This window comes from Tenrec ecaudatus, chromosome 5, assembly GCF_050624435.1.
Source record: "Tenrec ecaudatus isolate mTenEca1 chromosome 5, mTenEca1.hap1, whole genome shotgun sequence".
NCBI lineage: Eukaryota > Metazoa > Chordata > Mammalia > Afrosoricida > Tenrecidae > Tenrec > Tenrec ecaudatus.
In genome coordinates, this window is record NC_134534.1 from 44,336,363 (window position 1) to 44,352,583 (window position 16,221).

Below are 16,221 nucleotides of genomic sequence, written 5' to 3' on the forward strand. Positions count from 1 at the left end.
CCGCTCCCTTATATACATTTGCGTGTTAATGAATTTGTTTCTCTAGTCTACCTAGACTAACACACTCCCCTTCCCAAGCCTTTAAGTTCAAGCAGGATTTGCTGCTACAGGAAACAACCTTGAGTCTGTCCACGAATGCCAGTGGCTTTTGGTCTGCATGCCTTGGACAGTGGGTCCTGGTGGTGCAGGGGTCAGGTGCTCTGCTGCTCATCAGTACGTTGGTGGTTTGAGCCCACCAGCCTCTACGTGGACAACGATGTGGCAGTCTGCTTCAGGGGGCCAACTTGGGATACCTTGTGAGGCAGTCCAACTTGTGTCTTACAGGGTCAGCTCTGAGTTGGAATCCACTCAGCCACAGAGGGTTTGTTTTGTTCTTTTTTATGTCCTGCACACAAGTTGGATCCTCCACAAATACACCTTGAAGGGGAGGAGACCCCAAACGCAGCCCACACCAGGCTCGCCAGGCCTGTGCAGATGTGAGGCTGCATCTATGTATCTGCCTGGAAGAAGAGGTGACCCATTCTTTGTTGAAACGCACATTTTTAACTCAGTTTAAAATTATCCTCTCAAAATACACTCATGAGTGTTATATATAAATTTTAACTTATTTCAGGCCATCCGATCAGGCTATCTTATCTGGAGACAGTGGCCTTGGAATAAAACTTCTTGCCATTTTAAACCATGTCTTTGAACTCTATGTGTGATCTAGTTTGATAATTCTGGCTCTGCACAGGACTTTTTGTTTTAATAAATCATTTATTGGGGACTCTTACAGCTCTTATAACAATCCATACATCCATTGTGTCAAGCACATTTGTACATATGTTTTCATCATTCTTTTCAAAATATTTTCTTTCTACTTGAGCCCTTGGTATCAGCTCCTTATTTTTTTTCTTCCTCTCCCGCCTCCCCTCATGAACCCTTGATAAATTATAAAGTATTATTATTATTGTATATTACATTGTCTCCCTTCACCCACATCTCCATTGCTCAATCACCCTGGAGTTAGGGGGAGTTATGTATCAAACATTGCTATTGGTCCCTCCTTTCTCACTCCACATTCCCCCCACCCTCATGGGTTCACTACTCCCATTGCTGTTCCTCAGGGGGTTTTCGGTCCTGGATCAATGTCTTGAGAGCTCTTATCTGTACCCGAGTACATGCTCCAGTTTAGCTGGATTTGTAAGGTAGAACTGGGGTCATGATAGTGGGGGATGGGGGAGGGAGAAGCATTAAAGAACTAGAGGAATGTTGTATGTTTTGTTGGTGCTGTGCTGCACCGACTGGCTCATCCCTTCCTTGTGAGCCTTCTGTGAGGGAGATATCCAGTTGTCTACAGATGGACTTTGGGTCTTCTGATGCCTGATATTTGATCTTGTTGATACCTCATGATCACACTGACTGGTGTGCTTCTTCCATGTGGGCTTTGTTGCTTGCCAGCTACATGGCCACTTGTTTATTTTCATGCCTTTAAAACCCAACATGCTTGATACGAAAACAATAATAATTTATAAATTATCAAGGTTTCATGAGGGTGGGAGTATGGGGGAGGGTGGGGGTAAAAAGAGGAGCTGATACTAAGGGTACAAATAGAAAGAAAATGTTTAGAAAATGATGATGGCAACATATATACAAATGTGCTTGATACAATTGATGTATGAAATGTTAAAGGAGCTGTAAGAGCATCCAATAAAATGATTTTTAATACTATATCTTTTAATAGATACCATTGGCTTTCTTCACCATATTTGCTTATCCACCCACTTTGTCTTTAGTGATCCTATCAGGAAGGTGAGCATCACAGAATCCAGGTTTTTAGAACAAAGTATCCTTGTCTTGAGGGAGAACTTGAGTAGAGGCCCAATGTCTGTCTGCTACCTTAATACGTAACCTATAACTATATGTACATAGACCTATATCTTCATCATTATATATAAAAGTATTTACATATGTACGCTCTGCACAGATCTGCATGGAACTAAGAGAGTGAGCTTGGAGTGGTGGGCCACTATCCCTAGCATTTCCTGTATGGAAATGGAGACAATGGGGTAGTAGAGATACCTACCTATCTGTTCCCAGGGCAAGAAGGTTCCTATTGTGGAATCAGATTACTCATTTTGGGGTTTTTTGTTTTGTTTTGCTTTTTTAATCATTTTATTAGGGACTCATACACCTCCCATCACAATCCATACATACATCAATTGTGTAAAGCACATTTATATATTCATTGTGTAAAGCACATTTATACATTCATTGCCCTCATCATTCTCAAAACATTTGCTCTCCACCCAAGCCCCTGGCATCAGGTCCTCATTTTCCCCTCTCCCTTCCCCTCCCTCCCTCATGAACACCTGATAATTTATAAATTATTATTTTGTCATATCTTGCTCTGTCCCACGTCTCCCTTCCCCCACTTTTCTGTTGTATGTCCCCCAGGGAGGAGGTCAAATGCAGGTCCTTGAAATAGGTTCCCCCTTTCAGACCCACCCTCCCTATGCCCTCCCAGTATCGCCACTCATACCACTGGTCCTGAGGGGATCATCCGCCCTGGCTTCCCTGTGTTTCTAGTTCCCATCTGTACCAGTGTACCACCTCTGGTCTAGACAGGCTTGCAAGGTAGGATTCAGATCATGACAGTGGAAGGGGGGGGAAAGGAAGCATTTAGGAACTAGAGGAAAGTTGTATTTTTGATCGTTGCTACATCGCACCCTGACTGTCTCGTCTCCTCCCCAAGACCCTTCTGTAAGGGGATGTTCAGTGGCTTACAAATGGGCTTTGTGTCTCCACTCTGCACTCCCCAGCTCATTCACTATGGTAAGATTTTTTGTTCTGATGATGCCTGATACCTGATCCCTTGACACCTCATGATCACACAAGTTGGTGTGCTTCTTCCATGTGGGCTTTGTTGCTTCTGAGTTAGATGGCCTTCAAGCCTTTAAGATTCCAGACACTATATCTTTTGATAACCGGGCACCATCAGCTTTCTTCGCCACATTTGCTTATGCACCCATTTGTCTTCATCGAATTATATCAGGAGATGAGGACAAAATTATACAATTTTTTTGTTCTTTGATGCCTGATAACTGATCCCTTCAGCACCTCTTGGCCACACAGGCTGGTGTGCTTCTTCCATGTGGGCTTTATTGCTTCTGAGCCCGTGGCCACTTGTTTACCTTCAAGCCTTTAAGACCCCAGATGCTATCTCTTTTGATAGCCGGGCACCATCAGCTTTCTTCACCACATTTAGTTGTTCACATACTGTCTTCAGCGGTTTTGTCAGGAAGGTGAGCATCATAGAATGCCAATTTAATAGAAGAAAGTATTCTTGCACTGAGGGAATACTTGAGTGGAGGCCCAATGTCCTTCTGCTACCTTAATACTAACCTTATAAATATATGCACATAGATCTGATTCCCCATCCTCATGTATAAATATATTTGCATATGTACATGACTTTATCTAGACCTCTATAAATTCCCTCTGCCTCCCAGCTCTTACCTCTATTTCCTTTGACTTCCCTCCTGTCCCACTATCATGCTCAGTCCCCACCAGGGTTTCAGTAATTCCTTAGTTACATTACCCTTGATCATGCCCAAATGGGCCTCCCACACCCTTCTCACCACTGATTTGGATCGCTTCTTGTTCCCTTGTCCCTGGGTTTAACACCACTACCTTTCCCCCATCTCCCCGTCTCCCATGTCCCCATGGAACTATCAGTCCCGTTGTTTTCTCCTCCAAGTGTTCATCCAGCCTATCTTATTTAGACAGACCTGCGGAGATAGTAACATGCACAGAAACAAGACAGAGCACAACCAAGCAACAGTATACAACAAAACAACAACAGACCAATGGCAAAAACAAAAAAAACACAATAAGAAAGGAAAGCTTGTAGTTAGTTCAAGGATTGTTTGTTGGCCTTTAGGAGTGTTTTCCAGTCCAGTCTGTTGGGGCACCATGCCCTGGCCCCAAAGTCCACCTTCAGCTTTCCCTGGGGACCTTGCTGCTCCATTCCCTTGCTGTTCTGTTGCACCCCCTTGATGTTTTGCCTCGGTGTGGCAGATCAGATCAGGTGCAATACCCTCACTGTGTCTCCGGTGTTGTCACCTGTAGGGCTATGGTTCAGTGAGGGACGTCGTGTCTCAAAGTGGGGCCAGCCATGTGGTCCTCTCTGTCGACTGGCTGTTCTAATTGGGAACATCGACCTCCTGGCCTGGTGGGCCATGATGTACTCCACTCTCTCCTCCTCCCCCTTAATCTGCTCCTGTGTGTTCCGATCAGATATGTCCCTTTCCAGAACTGTAGATTCAGTGCCGTCCTTTGATATAAATTCTTCTGAGGGGAGGGGCAGATGTCCCCTTAGTAGTTGGGGTTGGGGCTGGCCCCCAGACCTCTCCACTGGTTCCCCACTCCATGCTGGGATGTTGCATTCACATCTTGGAGCCTCGGGTTGAAGTCTGGTCCCTCTTTCCCTGTGGAGACACAAACAATACCCTTCCCTTGGATGGGTTAGTGCCCTGTGCCCCCTCTACCCTTTTCTTTTTTATCATAATTTTTTTCCTTTCCCCACCTCCTTTTTAAGTTGCCTACCGTGTGTATCCCTGTATTTGGTCTGGTCCCCACCACACCACCTGGTCCTCACCCCAGGAATATTTGTATATCGTAGATTTTTCTCTATGCCCCATTTGCCTTTAAAAAAAAAAAAAAAGCTTACGTCAGCAGCCTTTCAAGTATTTCTATATTTAAGTCAATGCTATCTTTAGGTCTGTTTTCTCTTTTTTGCCCTCTGGGTGAGATTGTTCTATGTGGTGGTCTCTTATTTATGCTTAGTGAGAGTTCTTCTTCTTCCCATACTGGGTCGGGAAAGGATCTTTTGTAGGGCTGGGTTTCTTCTAATGTATTCTTTGAGTTTTTCCTTGTCTGGGAAGGCTCTTACTTCTCCATCTACCTTGATCGATAATTTGGCTGGGTAGAGTATTCTTGGGTTTGCATTGTTTTCCTTCAATTTTTTGAATATGTTACTCCACTCTCTCCTCTTCTTCATAGTTTCTGCTGATAGGTCTGAGCATATTCTTATTTGGGAAATTTTATATGTGATTGCTTGTTTTTCCCTAGCTGCTCTCATGATTTTCTCCTTTTCCTCAAAGTTAGATAATTTAAGTATAATGAGCCTTGGTGACTTCGTCTTGGGATTTAGTCTTGCGGGGGTTCTTTCAGCCTCCTGAATGGTTGCCTGGTTTTCATTCACTAAGCTGGGAAAGCTTTCCTCCAAGAATTATCTCACTATTGTTGCAGGTGACTTCTTTGTTGTGTCTTCCTCCAGTAAGGCAGTAATTCTAATGTTGTTCCGCTTCATAGCATCAGACATAGCTCTTAAGTTTTCTTCAGCTTCTCTGATGATCTTATTAGATTTTTGTTCGCATTTGTTAAAGTCTGCTTGGTTGTCCTCCAAGTCACCGATACGATTCTCTGATTCCTCCAGTCGCTTCTCGAGGTCCGTGAGTGTGCTACTGGTTTTCGTTATTTCCTCCCTAAGCTCTTGTATTTCTCTTTGATTTATGGCTTTTACTTCTTCTATCATTTCATCCTTTTTCTGTATTGTTTCCCTCATATCCTCTATGATTCCAAGTAGCATTCTGAAAATTTCTTTCTGTGGCAGCTCAATGTCAGCTTCCTCTATGCATGTCATTATGTTCAGGACATCTTCTGGCATTGCCTTTTGTTTCTCCCGTTTTCTCGTTGAGGTCATTGGGGCTGATGGCTGTTTTTTGTGTTGGTTTAGATGAGCCAAGTGCCATTTTCCTGGGAGTCGACGAGCACTGGCTCTCTCTGGGAAACTTGTAGGAGTGTTTCTTCAAACTGCCTATAGCTTATTTCACTATGGAATTAACCTAGCACTTTATCCTCCTGTGGCTTCCCTCTCAGGGGAGTGACCCAGAAGGGTTGCCTGCTTTGGTGTTACAGAGGTTGGGCAGAGGCTCCTGCAGCAGCTTGGAGCATTGAGGAGTGTTGGCCTAGCTGCCTTACGCCCTCAGGCACACAGGCAGGAATTTCCCAGTAAGAAGTTGAGCAGAGTAACCCCTGGTGGAAGTCAGCAGGACTGTTCCCAGCCTAGCTATCTACCCAGGGTGGAGCTCACCTAGCTGGGTGTGGCTCAGGTGTAAATGCTCTAGGCTAAGGGGAGTGGTCTGGCAGTTAGCAGTAGAATGTGAGAGACCAAGAAAGAGCCAAAGGGGAGACAAAAAAAGTTAAAAAGCAAGCCCATTGAGCCTGAGGATTTTATATTTTTATCTCCCTAGCTAGCTAGAGTATACTCAAATGTAATCGTCTCTCAGTCACTGGGCTGCAGCTCCTTGCTGTTTAAAGCTGACTCTTGCTACAGCAGGTCTTTGTTATGCTAAAAGAAGCCAGGCCCTGTAGCTGAGTTATGGCATTCCTTAGCTAGGTAGCTTCTTATGTTGATTTATGTTAAGGGCCTCCACCTATGTGCTCCTGGGAGCTGAGCAACCAGACTTGGGTTTGAGTTTTAAACCAATAATATATATTTCACCTTTTTTTTTTTTTGCTTGTGATGTGTGCCGATTTGGGGGCTGTCAGGCTGCCCCCCCCCCCAGGGGGAAATCCTGCTTATTAGAGGGGTTGCTTCCTTCTCAGCCAATTGGAACTAAATTTGCTCCCTGGACGCCCAACTTTCCGCTTTTCTCCCACACCACGATCTTCCTAAGGTAATAATATATTTTTTTCTTTTACTCTAAATTATAGCTACCTGCCACCACTCCCCTGGCCGCGGACTCAAGGCAGCCAATCATGTGGAGAGCTCTGGAGTGAGGTTCCCCTAATGTCTTGGATTCTGTCCCCTCTCGGGCGTCTGACTGCAGAAATCGCTACGCCTGGCAAGGGCATAGCCGGTGCCTGCGGACTCGCCAAAGCTAGAGCACTTTAAAGCGTTCTTGGTTTGCTTTGTGAGTGGAAATCCCACACAAAAAGGGGCTCAGGAGAAATCCTGGTACCCTTGTTCTACTTTCAGGACTCTATCTCCCTGTTTCCTTTGCCTTACCTCCCGATTTTCTGGTCTGGCAGCGGGAGCTCCGGAGGGATGAGTCCTATCTGGTCGCCATTTTCTCCCCCTTCCTCCTCATTTTTACATTTAAATCAGACACTAATACCTCCTTGCTCTGTCTCCATACACACCAAGGAAACTTCTAAAGATAAATTAAGTTCCCTAACCATTCAGGGGGCTCTACTCTCATATAGAATTATAGTCTCAGAACTCTCAGGAGCAGTTGTACCTATGGGTCAGCATTGATTCAATGGCAGTATGTTTGGAGTTTTGGAAAGCTATATCTCTATCTAAAAAATATTCTCAGAGAACTCAATGTCAGCAAAGGACTTGGCATTCAGACTGACACATAGGTTCTTTGGCGTTTTATTCACATAAGTCAGGACAGCAGCTGCATGCACCAAATACCAAGAGCTGAGAGGAAGGAAGGGCACTGTGGGGATTTCACCTGGAGAGACTTTACCTGAGTGGCCACCTGTCTTTGCTACATGACTTCTCCACCTCTTGACATTCTGATTTCAATAGTTGTTGGGCATTTTAGATGTGACATGTTTTCACCTATCACATCCAAATCCAATCTACAAAGAGGTTTGGCCCATAGAAACCATCAGTTTCTCCCAGACCCTCTGGCTTTCTGTCTCTTTCTTCACTCCCAGTCTCTCAGATATACATAAAACCCACACACCCTCTTACTCTCACTCTCATCCTACCAGGTTTCCTTTGACACAGGAAGAGTGTTTGAGATACCCAGGATGAACTAGAGGTTAGTTTTGTGGAAAGATCTGGAAAACCGTGCAGAGCACGTGCCTTAGGATGATCCATGAAAGAACTGAGAAAGCTGAGTTAATAGACAGATCAACTCCCATCCGTCACTCCTCTCAGGCCACTCCCAAGTACTAATTCCTCAGTACTTCCAGCCTGCCAGCACTCAGGGAGGCCCTGCGAGGTGTTAGCCAAAGCCTTCCAGGTGCAAAGGCACAGCTGGCAGTAATTGGAAACCACCCAGAAATAAGAGTGTTGGGGGAAGCAGGCAGGCACAGGCAGTTATGTTGCATAGGCATGGGGCTATAGCATGGAGCAATACATTTAAACGATTGTCCTTGTGGCGCTTGCGTTCTACTGAACCTAATTTCTGTGATCAGCGTTATTTACTCCCAGGGCTCATACGGTTCCATATCCTTGAAGGAAATGTGGTGAATCAGTGCTGCTCACGGAAGACGCGGGTGGAATCAAATGGTCCTCGAAAGTTGTAGAGGCAGCATTTTTCCTCCCGATCAATGCCCAGTCTAGACAAAAGCACAATCCTAAATTACATACGGGACACCATTAGCCAAGACTCCACTTTCTACTAGAGTCTATGTGTCAAAGAAATCCGAGTGCTTGTTTTAATTTTTATTTCATTAGTTTACCTTGAATTAGACACATTTGAAAATGTCCGTGTGGGGTCATTGAAGCTGGACAGACATGGAGAGGAGTGTATTGGGCCATCCATGCCTGATCTGATGAGGAACACATTCGGGCAATATCCCCAAACACCAGGGAATAGACAACAGTAAAGCTTAGCAGTTCAACTCATGAAATCATTTATTGTCTTGCAATTCACTTGAAAATGAGGAAGGAGATTGCTGGATAATTGTATGTTTAACTCTTTAAAAACTGCTCAACTCTTCTCCACAGCAGCAGCAGCAGCATTTTCTTTCCCCGGCAGCAATGGCTGAGTTCCTTTGTTTTGCATCTTCTCCGACACATGTGGCTTTCTGTTTTCTAGGCTTTTGTGTTTGTTTTGTTTTCATTAAGCCATCCCAGTTAGTGGGAAGGGGTAGCTCACTGTGGTTTTGATGTGTTATTTCCTTAATGACAAACAATGTTGAGCATCTCTTCATATGCTTATTGGTCACCAGCTGTGGTAGTTACATAATCTGTTGTCAATTTGAGATTTAAGAGTGAAGGGGTGGAGCTCAGCCTGTCAATCAGGTCACAGTTTGATGACCTCATTTGGAGGTGCTAAGGAGATAAATAATTCCCTGGAGGTGGGACACATGCTCACTGCCTGAGACATTACTGACTATGAGCCTGATGGAGCTACACTGATGCAGCGAGAGCCCTAGAGCTGGAGGAGCCCTGTGACTCCTGCCAGCGCTGAGATGCTTCCACCACCACTGGATCCACAATACTTTCCACCCACTAGCCTGTGATCTTCCTGCAGTTGACATCATTGCATGTGTTGCATGGGTCTGAAGAGGAGGAATATATGCATTGGTTTCAGACATATGGGCTAATATTGGACTTATGTTCTTGATCTGGACTGGGCTGGGATGTTTCCTCAATATTAAATTGCTCTTGTATATAAAGTTCTTTCTTATACATATATAAGTGACTATGAATTTGTTTCTTTAGTCAACCCAGACTAACACAACGGCATAGCCTTTTGTCTGCACCATTTATTCAAATCCTTTGCTTACCTTTTAACTGGGCAGAGGATGTCATCTGGTCTTTATTATTGCGTTCTGTGAGTTCTTGATATATTCTGGATAGTAGAGTCTTACTGGAGAGATTACTTGCAAATGCATTCTCTCATTTTATGCCTGTGCTTATCATGTTTTGTTTTGCTTTTGTACATGTTTTGGTATGGCTACAGTTTATACATAAAGCATATGAAATATTAGAGGAATAGATTAAAATGCTTTACTGATACCCTACATTATCCACTGATATGGAAATAGACACTTATTCACATAAAACTAGGATCTAGGGAGAAAATGAGTGCCTATCACTGGAGCTCTTCAGCCAGAGATTAAATTGGAGAGGGGATTCGAGGAACCTTTGGAAGTTAGCCGGAATGACTTTTAAAGGCCTTTCAACTTAGATTCTATATCTCTGATCCCTTTGTGTTTCCAAAGCATCTTAATTCAACTTATTTCATGGCATTTACCTTATTCTGCCTTTTATTATATTTATTTATGTGTGGCTGTATGTGCTTCTGTCTTCTAGTTGATTCAGTTCTTTGAGGGCAGAAGCTACTTTGTATATTTCTCTTTGAATCCCACGTTATCTGAAGTGATGCTTTCACATGTGAAGTATTCAAGAACTGTTCACATTCAAAGGACAAGTGTTGTTCAATTCACTTATATGAAAAATTTTAGAGTAGGTTTAAGTGTACAGAGACCAAACTTGATTAGTGCTTACCGGGGTGGGGAGGAGGGAAATGGTAAAGAAGACTCCAAAGGTGTAGGGGATATCGAGCTTCTCCTAAGGATGATTGAACCTTAGGTAATGGATACGGGTAATCAATGAACACCATGTTAAGCACAATTAATGACACTGGACTATACAAGTGAATATTCCTATATGGCTCATGTTTTGTTACATACATATTTAGCACAATAAAAAAGATGCTTGTCCATTTAAATTGTAAAATGTGATTAACTTTTAACAAAGCAAAAAATACTGTTTGACGACTTGGGGGTGGAATACTGTCTATCCCTCTGAGAGCAAGGAAAGTAGTGGGGGACGCTGGTCACAGGTGACCTCCTTCGATCGTCATCATCAGCTTGGAGTGCACCATCACTTAGTAAACCAGTATCCGTGTGCAAAGCATAAGGCCTACGCCTCTCCAGGGTGCCATGACCCTGCAGGGGTTTGCTCACCCAGCGACGACTGCCGGATCCACATATAGAGCAGTTAGCCTGTGTCAGGAGCTGTGCCGTGCTCTCCGGAGACTATGTTATATGCTTCTGTTCTTAAAGAGACCAGGCCTCAATTCCGAAGATGAGGGACGAGGAACAACTCATGAAGCAGAGAATGCTGAAATTCCAAATCCTAAAAAGCCATAGCCTATTGCTGGTGAGCCCATCTGACGCACAGCGACCCTATGCCGCAGAGTAGGGCTGTCCTCTTGGGTTTCCAATGCTGGGCTATTTGTGGAAACAGACTGATACCTCTTTCTCCTAAGGAGCAGATGGTGAGTTTGAACCAACAGTCTCTTGGATGGCTGCCTAGTGCTTAACCACTGTACCACCCGTGCTCCTTTACCGGATAGTATAAAAGTACAAATCGGTTTCCAGGGCATGCTCTGGGATCCCAGGGTGAAGAGTCTCTCTGGGCATGTCAACTAGGCAAGGCTTCCTGGAGGAGCGTGGATTTGAGCAGGACTTTGAAGTACTGACACTTGTGAGCTGGTGAGATCGGCATTATCCGCCTCAGGACCTCGGCCCTCTCCTTATCACTCCTCCCAAACATGTGCTGCCAGCGTCCTAGGAATCTGGGTCACATGTTCGACAGCTTCTTTGCCGCCGGCTTTGGCAACAATCAGTCTTTATCTGTCGTCGTGATAGAGCCCCAAACTCAGTGTTTTCATCTGTAAATGTGGCAACATATGAGGGAGGCGATATCAAGAATTTCCTCCAGAGGTAAAAGTTTTCAGTTTTTGAGAAAAGATTGTTTTCTGAGAGAGAGATAGACAAAGGGACTTGAGCTTGGCGCACCTTCTGTGGCCGCACACACTGAAAAGAGAAGCAGAGCCCTAAATCCAGGCAGAGGAGAAGAAGACCAGGGAGAAGGAGGAAACACTGAGCCAGGGCTTCACAGTATGCCCTCAGCTGAGAGTGACCCTCATGGAGACTGCACCGCCCTAGCCGGCGGTGGGTGCTTCTCAAACGGCTGGCCCCGCTGAGGTGGTTCGCAGTCTTGTTCCTGCTAAATTGGGCCTGGCCGTCATCTGTCCCTACAGTAGTTGCCACAGCCACAAAGAATTGATTTGGCTTCAACCCCCCCCTCCCCCGTCTCTGCTGTGAAGCATGGGAGTCTAGCTCTTGTGGCAGAAACTCTAAGGTGACAGCTTCCAGAAGGAAGCACTTAACCATTAACGGATCCAGAGAGCAAGCTATTATGCGTTCAACAGAAAATCGGATAAATGGAACTTGGGCCATCTGTATCATTTTTCTCTCTGTTATTTACGTGGGAGGAGGCTATCAGAGATGTTTGGGTGTTGCTTTTTGTCTTTTCATTTAACAAACATGAATGAAGCATGAGGAGTCCCTGGGTGGTGCACATGGTGAAGTGCCCACTACTAACCCAAGAGTTGATGGTTCCAATCTACCTCGAGGTGCCTGACAGAGAAGTATGGTGATCTGCTGCTGAAGATCACAGCCATTGAAAGCCCTGCGCTGTGTAGTTCTACTCTGAAACGTGGGCTCGCTGTGTTAGAAACGACTCGATAGCAGCCGGGGCAAGCAATCATCTTCTCACTCATGAAACTGTTCACCGAGTCACTGATTCAACTAGTCGTGATGCTCCAACATGCCACCGTCTGTGCTAGATCTGCAATGTCAAGACCACTAATACGCTGTCCCTGCCCTCTGGAAGCTAACAGTCTGTGTAAGAGAGAAGAGAGAACCAGTGACCATGCACGGTGGCAAGTGGTATGAAACAGTTTCACACAGAACACAGAAAATGGATACTGACCGCTCACAATTGAGGATTAAGGAAGAATCCCAGGTAGCTAAACTTTTTGCTAAATCTGGGAAGTCTGGATGGTGAACTGGAAGAACAGGGTCCTGAGGGAAAGGATCGGAAGCACACATGGTGAGTTCTGCTCTGAAATGCGTTAATTCAACAAATACGCAATGAGCTTTTTTTTGGGCCCGACACTGTTCGGCGTGCTGGAAATAATACACGGGACACAGCAAAAAAGTCCGTCTTTAGGGAGCTGGCATTCTGGCAGGGCAATTGACACGGAGCAAACAGATCAGTTATACAACATGTTAGAAGTGTATGGACCAATACATAAAAGAAGGGCAAGGGGTGGGGGCGTGTCAAGGGGAGCTTAATGCTTCTAATAGATAGGCTGTAGGGGACCACCCTGAATTGCTTCTCATCTTCCCTTCAGAGTGGCTCCTCCTGAACCCATCTTCCAAATTTTTGTCTTGAGGACTGCCTGAGGTATCTAGTGTCGCTATGGCTCAAATTCCACAAGTGAGTGACTTTAATAAAGAGAAATGTATTTTCTCACAGCTCCGGAGGCTAGAAGACAGAAGTCAGGGCCGGGCTCTGGAGGAAGCCTTTCTCTCTGGGTTGCTGGTAGAAAGGCCCTTGTCTCCAAGGTGCCACTACTCTTCCCCAGCTCCGTTTTCGCTCCCTCGGTTAATCCCTTTTCTGTCGCAAAAGAAATTGACTCAGCTTTTACCCTAAGCTAATTCTGCCTCATTAACCAAGAAAGCCTATTCCCAAATGGGACTATCAACTCAGGTTAGAGTTTGCAACACACGGCAGGGGAGAAAGGCATAATTCAACCTTTGACAATAGTGATCCTCAAGTTGATTCATGACCTTCCCTGGTGGTAGGATCCATGCTAGCCCCCCTGGCATCACTGGAGCATCACTTCTGGGGGGAGGGGGAAGTAGATGCTGGTTGACTGCCTCCTCCTCCTCATCTAGTTCTGCCTTCATGTCCCCCTGAGATCTAGCTAATTCCAGGGAAATTGGAGTCACCTCAGTTTCGAGTAAAAACCAATCCACCCATTCTACCCAGAGCAGTTACCAAACCCAATAAATTCCTTTATAGCTGAAATCTGTTGCTTGTGTAACTTGTACTTTAAAGAAGTAGAACTAATGTGGTGTAAAGGCAAATGGAGTGTGTGTGTGTGTGTGTGCGTGTGTGTGTCTGCTCCGTGTGGACAGCCCTGGCCAGAGTAACTGGTTATGGGAGAACATTAGAGCTGAACACATCCAATGATGCTTGGGCTGGAAATGCCGGGACAGAGGCATTTCTCCTCCTCGCCATATGGGGTGTAGACATGAGATCTGGAACCTTTGGGCTCTCATGGGAAAGTCAGCACAGAGATCAGTTGAAAGAAGGAGGTAAGAATCAAGAGACAGATGGCCCAAGAACCTGAGCCGGAACCCTGATGACACAAGAGCCCCGACACCTGTACTTCTCTAAGCAGCTTCAGTGCCGGTTTAAAAAAAAATCAGCTCACTCCCACAGAGTCTATTCAGGCTCATAGCAACCCTCTAGGACAGAGGAGAACTGCCCCTCTGGGTCTCCGATACTGTAAATCTATACAGTAGTAGGAAGCCCCATCTTCTTCATACTGACTAGTGGTTTCCAACTGCTGACCTTGTGGTTCGTAGTAGCCAAACACATCACTCACTCCACCACCAAGGCTCCTTGGGGACTGCTCAGAAAGGCAGATTACCCGGGCTAAGGCCAGAACTACTGAATCAAAAAAGTCAGAGCAGCAGCCTGTGTTCTGACAACCGCTGCTATTCCCTACAGCACTGACTCCGAGTGGTTACCGAGCACAGCACGTTCATTCCTAGTTCAAGTCCATGCGAGTGGGGTTTCCTGGACAAATAGGGCTAGTGCGGAGTCAAGGCAACTGGAACTGCATGTGTGTCCCGCCCTGCCCCTTTCGATCGGCTCCTTGTGAGCAGGCCTGTCACTGATGAAACCTGAGCAAGCCCATAACTCTTCTATACGCTCAGTTACTAGAAAATGTCTCAGTCCCCGGGTTAGTCTGGGTAGACTAGAGAAACAAATCCATGGACACACATATGTACCTAAGGGAGAGGTTTATATACAAGAGGTTTATACACAAGAACATTGAGAACACATCCCAGCCCAGTCCAGATCAAGTTCATAAGTCTGATATTAGCCCATATGTCCGATATCTATAAAGTCCTCTTCAGACTCACGAAACACATGCGATGAAGCCAAATGCAGGTGGATCACAAGCCAGTGGGTAGAAAGTCTTTGGGTCCAGGGGCGTTGTAAGCATCTCAGTGCTGGCAGGGTTCTCTACGTGGCTTCTCTGGCTTCTGAGGTCTGGTTGCGTCCATGTGGATTGTCTTCGGCAATGTCTCCCAGGAAATGGCAGAGAGAGACAGGTGTCTTCTGCCTCCAAGGTGGAAATACCAGATTTCCCAGAATTCTCAGGAGAAGGCCATGCCCACACAGAAGTCTCATTAACTGTCTCCAGATTGACAGCCTAGTCTCCAACCCTACACTCTTCATCCTTACATTGACACCAGATTAGGTGACTACCACAGTCACTTAATCACAAAATACCGAATCATTCCTGAAATTAGAAAGTTCATTCCAATATCGTCATACTGCAGTCGTGATTGACAGAACTTTCGGGAAGTCTCACCCTCCCCACCCACTGAACCACACCCAGCAGGACCTCAGCTCTTCTGCAGTGAATTCAGTGAGGAACCAGGCAGCCTCTACCGCCTCCGTTCACACCCTCATAAGCACAACTTGTTTCTATCTCCACCCTTAAAGTCCCTCCACCCCAGGACCAGAGGAGGGAGAAGTGAGAAAGGCGAGATCCAAAAGCCCTTTGTGATTGTTGTTTGTTTGTTTGGAATCATTTTATTGGAGGCTTGTACAACTCTTATCACAATCCATACATCCATCCTTTGTGTCAAGCACATTTGTACATTTGTTGCCATCATCATTCTCAAAACGTTTGCTTTCTGCTTGATCCCTTGATATCAGCTCCTCATTTTCCCCCTCCCTCCCCTCATGAACCCTTGATAATTTATAAATTATTATTCTTTTGGCATGTCATACATTGTCTGATGTCTTCCTTCACCCACTTTTTTGTTATCTGTCCCCCAGGGAGGGGGTTATATGTAGATCCTTGTAATAAGTCCCTCCTTTCTACCCAACCTTCCCCTTCCCCTCCTGGTATTGCTACTTTCGTTATTGGTCCAGAGGGGTTTATATGTCCTGGATTCCCCATGTTTCCAGTTCTTATCTGTACGAGTGCACATGCTCTGGTCTAGCCAAATTTGTAAAGTAGGACTGGAATCATGATAGTGGAGGGGGGGCATTCAAGAACTAGAGGAAAGTTGTATCAGTGTTGTACTGCACACTGACTGGCTTGTCTCCTCCACGTGACCCTTCTGTAAGGGGATGTCCAGTTGCCTACAGATGGGCTTTGGGTCCCCACTCCACACTTCCCCTCATTCACAATGATATGATTTTTTTGTTCTTTGATGCCTGATACCTGATCCCACTGATACTTCATGATCACACAGACTGGTGTGCTTCTTCCATGTGGGCTTGTTTGCTTCTCAGCTAGATGGCTTCTTGTTTACCTTCAAACCTGTAAGACACCAGATGCTATATGTTTGTTTTTTTTATGCTATATGTTTTGA